Source organism: Petaurus breviceps, unplaced genomic scaffold (assembly GCF_028583685.1).
Source record: "Petaurus breviceps papuanus isolate PSGF00001 unplaced genomic scaffold, PetGlider_PUasm1.0 76, whole genome shotgun sequence".
NCBI lineage: Eukaryota > Metazoa > Chordata > Mammalia > Diprotodontia > Petauridae > Petaurus > Petaurus breviceps.
In genome coordinates this window covers 53,318,939-53,336,978 of record NW_027186473.1, presented here as the reverse complement: position 1 = coordinate 53,336,978, position 18,040 = coordinate 53,318,939, and the positions used below count along the sequence as shown (strand labels likewise).

At 38.0% G+C, this 18,040-nt stretch overlaps 1 long non-coding RNA gene across 1 annotated transcript in view; it reads right to left on the bottom strand.

The window, feature by feature from the left end:
- Window positions 1-818: 818 nt before the first annotated feature.
- LOC138174831 (uncharacterized) overlaps window positions 819-18,040 on the bottom strand; it is a 45,036-nt gene continuing 27,814 nt past the window's right edge. The window contains exons 2-3 of the long non-coding RNA XR_011171826.1: window positions 1,382-1,505; window positions 819-977 (exon numbers count right to left, since the gene is read on the bottom strand). This is a non-coding gene — a long non-coding RNA (uncharacterized lncRNA). The remainder of the gene's footprint in view (window positions 978-1,381; window positions 1,506-18,040) is intronic.

The window sequence follows — 18,040 nt, the reverse complement described above, 5'->3', positions numbered from 1 at the left end:
AATAAGGTAATATTTTTCAATTCCTTAGCATGGTCCCTGGTGCATAGTAACATAGTTAATACAGGCTTGCTTCTTTCCTCCCAGTCATGGGAAACAGCCATTGCAAAGGCTGAGAGATGGGACACAAGGTGTTGTGTGTGCAAAACAATGAATAGTCTGGTTTGGTCAGAATGTAGAGTGAAAGAAAGGAAATAATGTATAATATTATAAAAGTAGACTGGGGCCAGGTTGTGAAGATCATTAACAGCTAAACAAAGGAGTTTACATAGTAATAGGGAGCCATTGGAATTTATTGTTTAGGAGAACAACTGGTCAGAATTATACTTCAGAAAAATGCCTTTGGCAGGCCTGTGGAAGATAGGTTTGTGGTGAGAGGAGAGGAGGAAGCCAGCTTAGAAGCGGGGAGAGATCAGGGCCCCACCTAAGGTGGTGGTGAGTGAGTAGAGAGAAGGGGACAGATTAAGAGAAGTTGTAGAGGTGGGGATGAGATTTGGCAATCTGAATGACTATATGGGGATGACAGAGGGTGAGGAATCAAGGATCTCCAAAGAATAAGGAAATAAAATTTTGAAAGTGGTCAGAGAGTTTAACATTATAAACTATTAGCTAAAAAAGGGGGAAAAAAATGATAGCATTTAACTGTCCCAGCCTTATCTCTACTCAAGTGCTTGTGGGTTTCATCAGAGTAAGGAAGTGGCTCTGGATGCTCAAACGCCAACCTGCTGCCATAGAGAAGACTTCAACAAGGCTTTCCATGCTGGAAAGACTCCAAGGAGAGGCCCAGCAAAAAACAAAAAACCCAGAACAAGCTACCATAATGACTATTATTTTTATTACTCTACTGTAAGCCACTCATGAAGTAAACTGTACACTTCTTGAGGGTAGGGATATATGCTCTCCTGTATACTTGTTTTTCTAATGCCAAGTGTAGTGACTGGCCCATTGTAAGCATTGTCGATTGGTTGATTGATGAAGACCTGCAAACGATAGAGACAATACCCTAGATGTATTAACATTATTAATCTGCAAACAATTGATCATGGTCAGTATATATGAAAGGTCAGTATTTTGGTAGATTTTTGCCTATCTTGATACTTTTGATCTCAACCCAATGACTGATTTAATACCTCTTCTCAGTAAGGACTGTTGACTTATCAAATATCCTGGTTTGTTTTCAACATTACTATAATAATGATTTCCCTTTACGTAGTAAAGTGTACTCCTCACAAGAACCATGCCCCTTGAGGCATATAAACTTGCTTACAGTCTAGCTCTAACAGATATGGATAGGCATTGAACGTAGGATTTCATGCTATGGGGAACTGTAATGTAAAGAAATATCCTTTTCCAACATAGGTTAAGTACCTTCTCTGTAACTTACTCACTTAGAAGCCTGGAGCCCCAAGAAGTTAAGTGACTTGCAACTAGTATATGCCAGGTGAAGAATTGGAACCCAGGTCATCTTGACTTGAAGCAAGCTCTGTCTTTCCCTGGGATCCATAGACCTGTCATGGGTAGATTTCAGACAATTTGGATGGGAAAAAGTCACATATTACTATCAATATGATTGATTTCCTTTGTAATCTTATGTATTTCATCTTACACCTTGAAAAATATTACTCTCAAGAGTGGTCCATAGGGCAACTAGGTGGCATAGTGAATAAAACATCAAGCCTGGAGTCAGGAAGACTCATCTTCCAGAGTTCAAATTTGGCCTCAGATAATTACCAGCTGTGTGACTGGGAGCAAATCACTTAACCCTGTTTGCTTCAGTTTCCTTATCTATAAAAATGAACTGGAGAAATGACAAGCCATTCCAGTATCTTTACCAAGAAAACCCCAAATAGGGGTCACAAAGAGTTGTATGGCTGAAAAATGGCTGAACAACCATAGGCTCCACCAGACTGTCAAAGGGGTCATGGCATTAAAAAAAAGTTAAGAAACCTTGCTCTAGAGAATAGGACTGTAAGAGAGACATATCTGTAATAGGAGAGAAAAATCATCATTCCTTTTCATTTCTGCCATCTATTTAGAGTTAGAAGCAAATTTGGACATCACATAATCTGATCTCGTCCTTGTATGAAGAAGGAAACTGAGACCAAGAGAAGCAAAATGGCTTACACACAGGTGGCAAGTAGCAAAGTCAGAATTCAGACTGGTCCTTTAGCTCCAAATCTGATACCCCAGGACAAGCCTGGAACCTAACATTCTAGACTATGTGCATATTTTATCTCCTACACACTTTCAAAAATTAGTCCCAAGAAAGCTTCTGCTTAAATGAAATACTCATTTTGAGGCTTAATCAAAAGAAGGATGTTTCCCTCCCCCCATAGTTTTTAACTTGATGTAAGAATTAGCTTCAAGTACTTTCACTTTGACTCATTATGTAGGTGCTGATTAGAAAAGGAGAAGTCTGCTTGGGATGATTGATACACATGTTTGGAGGATTAGGAAATGGGACTTTGCCAAGTTAGAAGATACCCTGCCCTCATGAAGTTTGGAGCTTTGAACTGAAAAATGAACCTTTTGGTGTTTAAATTCATTTATTCTTGGTCGATTCCAACTTTTGGTTTTTAAAGGGGGAAAAAGACTAAAAAGGCTTCCTGGAGATCAAATAACTCTTACAAAACCATCCTTTGATGACTTAAGTGTAAATGAATCAGAAGCACAAAGATTAAAAGACCTTAGATATTTTAGTGGGGGTAAAAATAAATGAGGAACAATTCCTTGGTAGGATAAGAAAAATCTCAGTGTGGGCTTATAGAAAACCCAGAATATCCCAATATCCCAGAAAGCCAATACATAATGAAGTTTCCCCAAGATTCTCTTTAGGCCTTGGATTTTGCACTGGGGTGATACAGCAAGAATAGGTGAGAAGGAGCAAGCCTGGAAGTCAAAACCTCTGAGTTTCAGCCCTAGCTCTACTACCGACACACTGGGTGGCTAGAGGCTCGTCCTGTAATCACAGGGCCTTAAGATATCCAGCTGATGATGTGTTCCTAGTAATGCTGGTCTTACGGCAGAGCTGTAACTAATGTGGCATGATCCCCAGCCCACTGGCATCCAGAGGGGAACACTTCCTCCCCTCATCAATTCCACTTGGCACAATAGCCCCCCTTCCTAACCCTATCCTATGCTGCTACCCCACCTCCCATGCCCAAGGGTGTTATGGTCCTTTTCTGGGATCCACTTTTCCTTACCAGGGTGACTATACCCAATTGGACAACTAGGTGGCACAATGGACAAAGCACTGGGCTTGGAATAAGGAAGATCCATCTTCCTGAATTCAAATCTGACCTCAGATAATTTCTAGCTGTGTGACCCTGGACAAGTCACTTAACCCTCTTTGCCTCAGTTTCCTTATCTGTAAAATGAGCTAGAGAAGGAAATGGCAAACCACTCCAATATTTTTATAAAGAAAACCCCAAAATGGGGTCACAGAGAGTCAGACACAGCTGAACAACAAGAACATACCTAACTGGGAGAAACAGAATGTGTTGAGCTGCTGGACCTGGGGATGCAGGCCATGAAGAATGACCAGTATCAGAAGTTACATTAGAGTCTCTTTCCTCTTCCTTTCTCCCTCTTCACCCCTCCCCTGGTATTCAAATTAATTCATCCCAGGTGACAAAGTTGCTAGTGGCAACTCTGACTTACATACATTAGCTTGCAGGTCTTAGCAATGCCCTATGGGCAAGAACACTGAGAGCCTAGAATGGAAAGGCTTATCTCAGTGTAGAAGAGAAGCAGCAAATAGGCTCCTAAGGAATGCTTTGCCCACATGTTACTTACGAAGTCTTCTCTTTCTCAACGTTTGGAGCAAAAGATGTTTTGTTTTTGAAATCTGTTTGCAAACACTTCTTAACATATTTGTTTCTGAGTGCAGCTGCTACCTATTGTAGCCTACTGAGACCTATTAACTGGTCTCCCATTGGAGAAGCAATGTCTGAAGACAGAGTTACTCAAAGGCAAGTCCAACTTGCTATTTCTGTCTTTCGTTTGCCTATCTTTTCCCTTATAGCAATGAAAAGAGATAATGAGATCATCATGGCCAAGCAGAATTCAATTCAACAAAAAAAATTATTAAGTGTAAGCTAAATGTCAGCTATTCTGGATTTGAAGACAAAAATGAATGAATGGAGATGCAGAGGCAGGCCCAGAAGGGGCCTGATCAACTTTAAGGGCAAGTCTTCCCACCAACCACAAGGTCCACTACCAGGCCTATCACCAAAGGCCTGGGACTGGAAAGAGCAAGGTAAGACGCAAATACAGGGGCCCCTGTCCTGGACAGCAAACACTCCTGGGGCTACCACTTCATAGCCCAGACATTTTTTTTAAAAAGCCCCTTTCAGGACCTCCAAAGACTAGGATGACAGAGTACGCCTCACTTGCTCCAAATCCCCCCTCTGACCCTGAAAACATAATAACTCTTGCCCCAGGGCAAAACCCTCTACAGTAAAGGCTTGGGATCCTAGAGGAAGGGCATGGCTAGGACCCTGCCTCAAAATGGGTATAAAGCAGACTACAAAGACAAAGACTCTGGAGTCCTACTATCCTCAGAGGGAGGAACCAACCTCAGAGGGAGACAATGTGGACTCCACACCCAAAGCTGAAACTTCAACAGGGAATGGGTCCCAAGCACAGAAGGCTCTCCTGGATGAGATCAAAAGGAACTTTGAAAACAAAATGAGAGAGATAGAAGAAAAAATGAATAATTCTCTCAAAACAAAAAGAGCAGAATTAGAAAAACATAATAATGAGGAAAACATCTCTCTATAAAGAAAAGTGTATGATATGGAAAAGGAGCTTCAAAAATTAACCAAGGAAAATGATTTGCTAAAAACTACAATTAACCAAATGGAAACAAATAACTCTATGAGGAACCAAGAATTAGTCAAGCAAAAAACAAGAATGAAAAATTAGACAAAGAGGTAAAATACCTCAAAGAAAAAATAACTGACCTGGAAAACAGATCCAGGAGAGATAATCTGAGAATCATAGGCCTACCAGAAAATTATAATGAAAAAATGAGCCTGGACAACATTCTCCAAGAGCTCCTTAAGGAAAACTGCCCTGAGATACTAGAACCTGAGGGCAAAATAGAAATCGAGAGAATCCACCGGACACCTGCTGAAAGAGATCCCAAACTGAAAAGTCCTCAAAATGTTGTGGCCAAACTCCAGAACTACCAGATAAAAGAGAAAATATTTCAAGCAGCCAGAAAGAAACAATTCAATATCAAGGGTCCACGGTGAGGATTGCACAGGATTTGGCAGCCTCTACACTGAAAGATCGAAGGCAGTGAAATACAATTTTCTGGAAGGCAAAAGAGCTCACTCGGGTTACAACCAAGGATCACATACCCAGCGAGACTGAGCATATTCTTCCTGGCAAAGAGATGGTCATTCAATGATATAACAGAGTTCCAGAACTTCTTGCTAAAAAAGCCAGAACTCAATGGAAAATTCAACCTGCAATTATGAGATGCAACAGTGACTTAGAAAGGTAAACAAGGAGAACACACACACACACACACCCTGCTATTTGATAAGAGCAAACTGGTTATAGACAAGTAGAGGGTATGACTATAAAATAGACAAAATGATGATTTAAAAAAATCTTATTAAGGGCTACAAAGGGACTGCAATGGAAGAAAGGGAATGGTTGCGGTGGAAAAGGGTAAATTATGCCACACATAGAGGCATAAAAACTGTATAGCAGAAGAAAAAAAGGGAGGGTGTTGGGAAGCATATGAGCTTTTTCCTCATTTATTCTGGTACAAGGGGGGAATAACAACCAGTTAAGCATAGGACTCTATGGAGAAGAAATGCAAAAAGCATCAATTTATAGGGAAAGAGAGGAAGAAGAGAAGCTTCGCATGAGATTTGTTCCTGTCACTCTTGATGCAATGAAGAAATAGCATACTTCATTAAGTATAAAAATATCCCACGGACAGTAGGAGGGGGAAAGGGTTATGAAAGGGGGGTGGGAGTGGTTTGTAGGGAGGGAAGTAGTAAGGGGAAAGGGGAGGAAAAGGAAGGGGGGCTGAAAAGGGAACACTGAGGGAGGGGGTGGTCAAAAGGAAAATTATTAAGGGGGGGAAGGGCGAAGGGAGGGAAAATATGAACATTAACAGGGGCAGGAATAGGATGGAGGGAAATAAAGAGATAACAGTCATAACTGTAAATGTGAATGGAATGAACTCTCCCATAAAACGGAGACAGATAGCAGAATGGATTAGAAATCATAATCCTACAATATGCTGTTTACAAGAAACACATCTGAAACAGAGGGATACACACAAGGTAAAGGTAAAAGGTTGGAATAAAATATATCATGCCTCAGCTAAAGTAAAAAAAAGCAGGGGTAGCAATCCTTATCTCAGATAAAGCAAAAGCAAAAATTGACCTAATTAAAAGAGAAAAATATGGAAACTATATCCTGTTAAAAGGCACCAACGAGAATGAAGCAATATCATTACTTTAACATATATGCACCAAGTGGTGTAGCATCCAAATTCCTAGAGGAGAAGGGAAAGGAATTAGAGGAAGAAATAGATAGCAAAACTATACTAGTGGGAGACCTTAATCTCCCCCTCTCTGAACTTGATAAATCCAACCTCAAAATAAACAAGAAATAAGTTAAGGAGGTGAACAGGATTTTAGAGAGGATAGGTATGACAGATCTCTGGAGAAAACTGAATGGGGATAAAAAGGAATATAATTTCTTCTCAGCGGTTCATGGCACATACTCAAAAATTATCCATGTTCTAGGGCATAAAAACCTCACAATTCTATGCAGTAAGGCAGAAATATTAAATGCATCCTTCTCAGATCATGATGCAATAAAAATTATATGCAATAAAGGGCCAGGGAAAGACAGACTAAAAATTAATTGGAAATTAAACAATTTAATCTTAAGAATGAGTGGGTCAAACAAGAAATTATAGAAACAATCAGTAATTTCATTCAAGAGAATTATAATAATGAGACAACATACCAAAATCTGTGGGATGCATTAAAGGCAGTTCTTAGGGAAGTTTTATATCTCTGAGTGCATACGTGATTAAATTAGAGAAAAGGGAGCTCAACGAATTAGGCATGCAATTAAAAAACTTAGAAAAAGAACAAATTCAAAATCCCCAATTAAATACTAAATTAGAAATATTGAAGACAAAAGGAGAGATTAATAAAATTGAAATTAAGAAAACTATTGAATTAATAAATAAAACCAAGAGCTGGTTTTATGAAAAAACCTTCAAAATAGATAGACCCTTAGTCAATATGATAAAAAAAGAAGAGAACAAATTATGAGTATCAAAAATGAAAAGGGTGAATTTACCTCCAATGAAGAGGAAATCAAAACAATAATTAGGAATTATTTTTCCCAATTGTATGCACATAAAATTGATATTCTTAGGAAAATGGATGAATATTTACAAACATACAACTTGTCCAGATTAACTGAAGAGGAAGTAAATTACTTAAATAATTCCATCTCAGAAAAAGAAATTGAACAAGCCATCAGTCAGCTCCCTAGGAAAAAATCTCCAGGGCCAGATGGATTCACTAGTGAATTCTATCAAACATTTAAAGAACAATTGATTCCAATACTCTACAAACTATTTGGGAAAATTAGTGAAGGAGGAGTCCCACCAAATTCTTTTTATGACACAAATATGGAACTGATACCTAAATCAGGAAGAGATAAAACAGAGAAAAAAAAATATAGACCAATATCCCTCATGAATATAGAGGCAAAAATTCTAAATAAAATACTAGCAAAAAGACTACAGCAACTTATCTCAAGAATAATACACTTTTATCAGGTAGGATTTATTCCAGGAATGCAAGGATGGTTTAATATTAGGAAAACCATCAGTATAATTGATCATATCAACAATAAAACTAGCAGAAACCACACGATCATCTCAATAGATGCAGAAAAGGCTTTTTAACAAAATACAACATCCTTCCTATTAAAAACATTAGAAAGTATTGGAATAAATGGAGCCTTCCTTAAAATAATAGGCAGCATCTATTTAAAGCCATCAGCAAGTATTATATGTAATGGGGAGAAGATAGAAGCATTTCCCATAAGATCAGGGGTGAAACAAGGGTGTCCACTATCACCCCTTTTATTCAATCTGGTACTAGAAATGTTAGCAGTAGCAATTAGAGAAGAAAAAGTAATCAAAGGACTCAAATTAGGCAAAGAAGAGACCAAGCTATCACTCTTGGCAGATGATATGATGATATACTTAGAGAATCCTAGAGAATCAAGTAAAAAACTACTTGAGACAATAAATAAATTTGGCAAAGTTGCAGGATATAAAATAAACCCACATAAATCCTCAGCATTCCTATATATTTCCAATGAAATTCAACAGCAAGAGATAGAAAGAGAAATCCCATTTAAATTATTGTAGACATTATAAAATATTTGGGAATCTACCTGCCAAAACAAACCCAGAACCTGTATGATCATCACTACAAAACATTTTTCACACAAATAAAGTCAGATCTAACTAATTGGAAAAATATCAATTGCTCATGGCTGGATCAAGCTAATATAATAAAAATGACAATTTTATCTAAATTAAATTATATATTTAGTGCCATTCCAATTAATTTACCAAATAAACTACTTTATAGAGCTAGAAAAAATAGTAACAAAATTCGTTTGGAAGAATAAATGGTCCAGAATATCAAGGGAATTAATGAAAAGAAATACTAGGGAAGGTGGACTAGCTATACCAGATTTCAATCAGTATTATAAAGCAGCAGTCATCAAAACTACTTGGTACTGGCTGAGGAATAGAGGAGTGGATCAATGGAATAGATTAGGCGCACGAGATCCAGAAGTCAATGACTATAGTAATCTATTGTTTGATAAACCTCCAGACCCTGGATTTTGGGATAAGAACTCACTAATTGACAAAATCTGCTGGGAAAACTGGAATATAGTATGGCAGAAACTGAGCTAGATCATTATCTAACACCATATACCAAAATCAAGTCTAAATGGGTGCATGATCTAGGTGTAAAGGTTGATACTGTAAGCAGTCTCCTAAAACAAGGAATAGTTTACCTATCAGACTTGTGGAGAGGGAACGACTTTATTACTAAACAAGAATTAGAGAACATTATAAAATGTAAAATGGATAATTTTGACTACATGAAATTGAAAAGTTTCTGTACAAACAAAGCCAATATAACCAAGATTAAGAGGGAGGTGGGAAATTGGGAAAGAATCTTTACAACCTATGTCTCTGACAAAGGACTCATTTCTAAAATATACAGAGAATTGAGTCAAATTTATAAGAATACATGTCATTCCCCAATTGATAAATGGTCAAAGGATATGAACAGGCAGTTTCAGAGAAAGAAATTAAAGATATCTATAAGCACATGAAGAAATGCTCTAATTCACTATTGATTAGAGAAATGCAAATCAAAACAACTCTGAGGTACCGGTACCACATCTCACCAGTCAGATTGGCTAAGATGACAAAACAGGAAAATGACAAATGCTGGAGAGGATGTGGGCAAATTCGAACACTAATGCATTGCTGGTGCAGTTGTGAACTGATCCAGCATTTCTGGAGAGCAATCTGGAATTATGCCCAAAGGGCCATAAATACTTTCATACCTTTTGATCCAGCAATACCACTCCTAGGGTTATATCCCAAAGAGATCATAGAAATGAGAGAAAGACCCATATGTATAAAAATGTTTATAGCAGCTCTTTTTGTGGTAGCAAAGAATTGGAAATTAAGGGGGTGCCCATCAATTGGGGAATGGCTGAACAAGTTGTGGTATATGCAAGTTATGGAATACTATTGTGCTATAAGAAACAAGGAGCAGACGGTCTTCACATTTACCTGGAGAGGCTTATACAAACTGATGCTGAGTGAGAAGAGTAGAACCAGGAGAAATTTGTACACAATTACAGACACAACGTATGATGACCAACTTTGATAGACTGGACTCTTATCAGCAATGCAGTGATATAAGTCAATCCCAAAAGACTCATGATGGAGAGAAATATGTGCATCCAGAGAAAGATCTAGAAAGAACTGTTTATATCCAAGTGGAAGCAAAATACCAGATCTTTTTCGTTCTCTTATTTGGTTTTATGTCCTCTTTACCATTTTTCATTCCCACTGGTACAATCCGTCCTTATAACCTGACTATAATGTGAAAATTTACAGATCCTATACTTGACTATAAGCCACCATAGGGGGCAGTGGAGGGAGGGGGGCAAAATGTGAAACTCAAGGAATTGTGGAATTGAATCCTGTAAACTAAAAGGAAACAAACAAATTAATAAAAAATAATTTTAAAAATGAATGAATGCATACATGAAAAAGCATTGATTAAAAAATACTACATGCTGGACATTGTACTAAGTGCTGGAGATATAAATAGAAAAGCAAGACATTTCACATTATCATGGAGCCCACCTTTGAGTGAGGGGACTACATTTACTGGAACGTTTCACTTGCAAGTCAAATGGAAAGGCTCCCTCCTTAGGGTGTCTGGGTAAAGGATATATGAATACCTTTTATTTAATATAATTTCCACTGATAAAATCATATCAGTTTCTAATGCTGAACCATTTGACAGGGTCAAGGATTTTGATATCAAGAACTTTCTTTATCATTTATTATCTTGCTATCACGAACATCATCAGAAATAGTTGCCAGCTTCCATCTCCATAGGAATTGCTTCCCAGGAAGATGGCTATGGACATTGGGCTAGAAGTATTGTTATTCTTTTTGTTAAATACTTTTTTTATTTTCCCCCAATTACATGTCAAAGCACTTTTTAGCATTTCATTGTTACAAGATTTTGAGTTCCTAATTTTTCTCCCTTTCTTCCCTCTCCTTTTAAAAATGGTAGACGATTTAATGCAGGTTATACATGAGCTGTCATGTAAAATAAATTTTCATATTAGTCATAGTTATGAAAGAAGAAACAAGTCAAAAGAATAAAAACAACAATAAAGAATAAAGTAGGTGGGGCAGGTAGGTGGTATAGTGGATAGAGCACCAGCCCTGGAGTCAGGAGTATTTGGGTTCAAATGCAACCTCAGACATTTGACCCTTACTAGCAGTATGACCTTTGGCAAGTCACTTAACATCAATTACCTCATCTCTTCCCCCCCCAAAAAAGAATAAAGTAAAAAATGCTTCGATCTGCATTCAAAGTCCATTAGTTCTTTATCTGCATGTGGATAGCATTTCCCTTCAGGAGTCTTTGCACTTGTCTTGGTCATTGTGTTCCTGACAGAAGCTGAGTCATTCGAAGTAGATCATCACACAATGTACTGATACAATATACATTATTTTCCTGGTTCTATTTATTTCATTTTGTATAAGTTCATACAAATCTTTCCAGGTTTTTCTGAAATCTGTCTTTTCATCATTTTTTATTGTACAATAGTATTGTATTACCTTCATATAACACAGCTTGTTCATCCATTTCCCAACTGAGGGGCATCTCCTCAATTACCAATATTTTGCCACTGCAAAAGGGGCTGCTATAAAGATTTTTGCACATGTAGGTCTTTTTTGGTTTAATTCTTAATTTGTTTTGTTATTTAACTTTTTATTTGATTTAGTATTTTCCCCAGTTATATGGAAAAATTTTCAACATTCATTTATTACAACTTTGAGTTCCAAATTCTCTCCCTTCCTCCCTTGATATCCTCTCCCCCCACACACATTGAAAAGACAGGAAATTTGATATAGGCTATACATGTGTAGTCTTACAAAACATATCCAAAATAGTCATATTGTGAAAGAAAGAATAGACCAAAAAACCCTCAAAAAATAAAGTTAAAAAAGCATGCTTCAGGGGCGGCCAAGTACCACAGCAAGTAAGAGCACTGGACCCAGTGTCGGGATGACCTGGAGATCGTATCCCGGGCTCAGACACTTAGCACCCACCCAGAAACACCTGGCTGTGTAACCATGAGCAAGTTACTTAACCCCAATTGCTTCGGGGCAGCCAGGTGGCTCAGTGAGTAAGAGCACTGGCTCCAGTGTCAGGATGACCTGGATTGAATTCTGGGCTCAGATACTCAGCACCACACCCAGAAATAATAATAACTGGCCATGTAACCTTGAGCAAGTTACTTAACCCCGATTGCTTTACCAAAAAAAAAAAAAAGCATGCTTCAATCTCTATTCAGACAGTACAAGTTCTTAACTTTGGGATGGATAGCATTTTTCATCATAGTCCATCAGAATTGTCTTGGATCATTGTATTGCTGAGTATGTCTAAGTCATTCACAGCCAATCATCTTACAATATTGCAGTTACTTTGTTCACAGTACATTTTACTTTGCATCAGCTTAACCAAATCTTTCTAGTTTTTTTTTTGAGAGCATCTTGCTCATCATTGCTTGTAGTACAATAGTATTCCATCATAATCACATACCACAACTTGCTCAGTCATTCTCCAATTGATGGGCATCCTATCAAATTAATTCTTTGCCCTAGAAAAGAGCTAATATAAATATGTTTGTACATACAGGTCTTTTTCCATTTTTTATCTCTTTTGGGATACATACCTATTAGTGGTATTTCTAGGTAAAAGTGTTTGCACAGTTTTATAGCCCTTTGGCCATAGTTCCAAATTGGTCCGCAGAATGGTTGAACCATTTTAAAACTCCACCAAACATTGCATTAATACCTCATTTTTACCACACTCCCTCCAATATTTGTCCTTTACCTTTTCTGTCCTATTAGCCAATCTGATAGGTATGAGATAGTAACTTGGAATTGCTTTAATTTGTGTTTCTCCAATCAAGAGTGAGTTAGAACATTTTTTTCCATGTAACTATAGATACCCTTGGTTACTTTATCTGGAAACTGACTCTACCGTTTTATCATTTATCAATTGGGGAATGGCTTTTATTTTTATAAGTTTGACTCAGTTCTCTATATGATTGAGAAATGAGGCCTTTTTAGAGAAACTTGCTTAAATTTTTTTTTCACATTTACTATCGCTAACTATATTTCCCTGCATCGTATTTCTCCCCTCCCCTGCTTGTTCTATTCTCTCTTTCCTTTCACCCTGTCTCTCCTCAAAAGCATTTTGCTTCTGACTATCCCTTCCCTCAATCTGCTATTCCTTCTATCATAAACACACCCCTTCTTTTTTCCCTTTCCCTTTCTATCTTCCTATAGGGGAAGATAGATTTCTATACTCAATTGAGTGTGTATGTTATTATCTCTTTGAGACAATTCTAATGAGTCAGGTTCACTAACTCCCTCTCACCTACCCCTCTTCCCTTCCACTGTAAAAGCTTTTTCTTGCCCTTTTATGTTTGATAATTTACCCTTTTATACCTCTCCCTTTCTCTTTCTCCTAGTACACTCCTCTCTCAACCCTTAATTTTATTTTTTAGATATCATTCCTTCATATTCAACTCACACCTGTGCTCTCACTCTCTATATATTTCTTCTAACTACCCAATAATGAGAAAGGTCTTATGAGTTATGAATATCATCTTCCCACGTAAGGATGTAAACAGTTTAACCTCATTAAGTCCCTTATGATTTCCCTTCACTGTTTTCCTCTTTGTGCTTCTCTTGAGTCTTTATTTGAAAGTCAAATTTTCTATTCATTTCTTGTCTTTTCATCAAGAATGCATGATAGTCCTTTATGAATATCCATTTTTTTTCCTATAGGATTATACTCAGTTTTGCTGGGTAGGTGATTCTTGGTTATAATCCTAGTTTCTTTGACCTCTGGAATATATATATATATTGCTTTTTGGAGGGCAATTGGGGTTGAGTGACTTGCTCAAAGTCACATGGCTAGTAGGTGTGTCAAGTGTCTGAGGCCGAATTTGAAGTCAGGTCCTCGTGACTCCAGGGCCAGTGCTCTATTCACTGTGTCAGCTAACTGCTCCAACTGGAATATAATATTCCAAGTGTTCCAATCCTTTGCTGCTGAAACTGTTAAATTTTATGCTATCATGACTGTAGTTCCACCATACTTGAACTGTTTCTTTCTGGCTGCTTGCAGTATTTTTCCTTGACCTGGGGACTCTAGAATTTGCTATAATATTCCTGGCCATGTTTGTTTGGGGATATCTTTCAGAAGGTAAATTCTTTAATTACTATTTTATTCTTTGGTTCTAGGATACCAGAGCAGTTTTCCTTGATAAATTGCTTGAAAGATGAAGTCTAGGCTCTTCTTTTGATCATGACTTTCAGGTAATTAAATAATTTTAAAATCATCTCTCCTCAATCTATTTTCCATGTCATTTGTTTTTTCCTATGAAATATTTCACATTTTCTTCTATTTTTTTCATTCCTTTCGTTTTATTTTATTGTTTCTTGATTTCTTATAGTCATTAGCTTCCAATTGTTCCATTTTATTTTTAAAGAATTATTTTCTTCAGTGGGCTTTTGGATTTTCTTTTCCATTTGGCCAATACTACTTTTAAAAGCATTTTTCTCCTCATTGTCTTTTTGGACCACTTTTACCATTTGGCCAAGTCTGTTTTTTAAGGTGTTATTTTCTTCAGTATTTTTGTGTCCCCTTTACTAAGATGTTGACTTAGTTTTCATGATTTTCTTGCATCATTCTTATTTCTCTTCCCAATTTTTCCTCTACCTTTCTTACTTGACTTTCAAAATGTTTTTTGAGGTCTTACATAGTCTGAGACCAATTCATATTTTTCTTGGAGACTTTGGATGTAGGGACCTTGAATTGGTTGTCTTCTTCTAAGTATGTGTTTTGATCTTCCTTGTCACCATGGTAACTTTCTATAGTCAGAGTTTTTTCCCTTACTTTTTATTCATTTTCCCAGTCTATTATTTGACTTTTAACTCTTTGTTAAAGTTGGGCTCTGCTTTCAGGGTATAGGGTACACTTTCCCAAGCTTCTGGGGTTTTGTGCAGCTGTTTTCAGAGATACTTCTAGGGACCTATAACTTTTTAGTCCTTTTAAGGTGGTATGATCTACAGAGAGGTGTTTCCTACTCTCCTGGCCTGTGAGTGACCACAAGCACTCTTTCCTTCCCTGGAGCTGTCAGGAGGGTCTCTCCTCCACTGTTGCCACAATCTGCTATGCTAATACCTCATCCTGGGAATGCCACCCAGGACTGTGATCCAGATCTGAGTATGGGCAAAGCAGCAGAGTCCTGCCTCAGTGCCAGCAAAAAGACTCCTGGAATCTCCTTCTGACCAGTTAGTCAATCCCCTTAGCATCTGTGCACATAGTACTCCAGAAGTAGCCACGGTTGCTGTTGATTCAGTCACTCCCAAGGCCTGCTCCTGGTTTCCTGGGCCAGGGGCTCTACTATGACAGTCTGCACTGGACTGTGCTCCATTCTCACCTAGGTGCTACAGACCTTTCTTGCTGACCTTCTAAGTTGTCTTTAGTGTCTGTGGGCTGAGAGGTCTGGAAACTACCACTGCTGCCAGTGATTCAGTCCTCTGAGGCCTGCTTTGGGTTTTCTGGGGCCTTCCATGTGCTAGACTATGCTCCTCTCTCACTATGGTGCAACAGATGTTTCCTGCCAACCTTCCAAGTTGTCTTGGGCTGACAATTTGTTATATTCTGTCCTTTGTGGGATCTACTGCTTTGGAATTTGTTTAGTCATTTTTAAAGGAATCTGGAGGGTTTTGGGGGAGAGTTCATGTAAGTTCCTGCTTTTAGTCTGCCATCTTGGCTCTGCCTCTGCACATGTGGGTCTTTTTCCCTTTTTTATGACCTTTTGGGGATATAGACACAGTAGTGGTATAAACACTGCTACTCTTAAGGCTTGTGAGTTCAGAGTCCTGGGAGCTGAAGGAAGATGGTAGTTGACTTGCCTGGAACATGCTACCTTCTCTTTCTTCCTCTGGGTACCTTGATGCTTCAGCTAGTCTGGCTTTCCTGCTCTTTGTATAGTAATTGGTTGGTATTTAGTGGGGATGACTAGACCCTTCTCAATAAGATTCTCCAGATAAAGAGTATAAGGGCTGAACTAGAAGAAGATCTGCTAGTACAGGGGCCCCTGCAACTTCAAGGCTCCTGTGCCTACCTCATGGTTGCAACTGGTCAACAGTATTTCTGGTGATGGTATAGAAGGTCGTCCCCTTCTGCACAATGATTTGTATTCTCAATGATGACTACAGGGGTTGGCCTGGAACTGGTAGTTTGGGGGGCACTACTATTTTGAAGATCTTGGCTTCAGAATCCTGGGCTATTTACACTGCATTCTGAGGGGAGGTAGTTGTCAAGATGGTAGTGGTGGTTTAACTTACTTTTGGGTAGCAGTTGGTTAACACTTAAGAAAATGAAAATTGTCCCTTATCTTAAATGCTTTACCTCTACTGGATTTAGATCATAGATGTGGAACTACAAGAGAACTAAAAAGATCATCTTCATCTTGTCGTTGAGGAAACTGAGGACCAGATAATTAAATGACTTGGCCAAAGTTATATAGAACCAATATTTGAATCCATCTTATCAAAATCCAAATGTCACATGCTGGGTTTCAAAAATCGGTAAGTGTACCCTTAGGTAAAGAAGTTAATCTGGTCTCAAAGTGAAGGGTTGGTGCCACTAGCTGTGAATCAGAAACCACAGGAGAGAAAGTATTCCCTAGGAAAGGGATCTTGACTTAGAAAGTTCTCCCTTGATTTATTTCCTCCCTCAAATTTTTAACAGTTCTCCCATTGGAGACCAGGATCTCCTGCCTGTATCCTGAATAAGGAACATCAGAAAGTGAAGCTATAACAGTTTAGGGTGTATTCAATTTTTATGAGGGGGATGAAAACGAGGGTAAGAACTTTGAAAGGAATACAATATTGTACAGGGTGGGTGTACAGTTGGCACCCAGTCATGCTTTGCATTGCACTATTTCTTCAAGGGAGTTAACCAAACAAGTACAGTAATTCATTCTGCTTACAAAGAGTCACCTGCCCACTCAGCCAGAGAGAGAGTAGCATGCAGTTTCTTAATGGTTATGAATACTTATGTATATACACCACACACAATCCTAACCTTCTCCTTGGTCACCTTTTCTCCTCTTAGCAGATTAAACTATAATTAGCAAAAGAGATATATAAAGTGCCAACTATATACAGGGCACTGTGGAGAGAAAGAAAAAAACAAAGATAATCCCTCCTTGAATTCTACCAAGGCAGAGAATTTTCAAAACATAAATGGATGTGTTAATACAAGAGGGAGAGGCACAAACAAGGAAGAAGATCATTTGAAAGGCATTATGTGAAATGCAACACCTGACCTATGCTTGAGAGAAATAACAGTCTAAGAGACAGATGAGGAAGTACATTTCAGGTATGAAATATCACCTGCAAAGGCAAAGACATGGGAAATGGAATGTCAGTTGTGGGGAACAGCTAATCAGCTGGTGTGCATGGAAAGGGTATTATATATAATATAATATGTGGAAGATATGTATATATGTGGAATGTATTTTATATGTATATACATATTTAACATATGGTATTATAACCTATTTGTACACAAATATTTATAGCAGTTCTTTTTATGGTGACTAAGAATTGGAAATCAAAGAGGTACCTATCGATTGGGGAATGGCTGAACGAGTTGTGGCATAAGATTGTAGTGGAAAATCATTGTACTGTAAAAAATGACAAGCAGGATAATTTCAGAAAAACCTGGAAAGACTTACATGAACTGATGCAAAGTGAACTGAGCAAAACTAGGAGAATAGTCTACACAATAATAGCAATATTGTACAATGAAGGATTATGAAGAATGACAACTATTCTCAGCAATCCAAGACAATCCTAAAGGATTACTGATGAAAAATGCTATCCACCTCCAAAGAAGAATTGATGTCAATACAGACTGAAGCATAATCTTTTTCTTTTTTTGTTTCTTTGTTTCTTTCTCTCTCTCTTTCTTTCTTTCTCTCTTTCTCTCTCTTTCTTCCTCCCTACCTTCCTCCTTCCCTCCCTCCCTCCCTTCCTTCCTTCCTTCCTTCCTTCCTTCCTTCCTTCCTTCCTTCCTTCCTTCCTTCCTTCCTTCCTCCCTCCCTG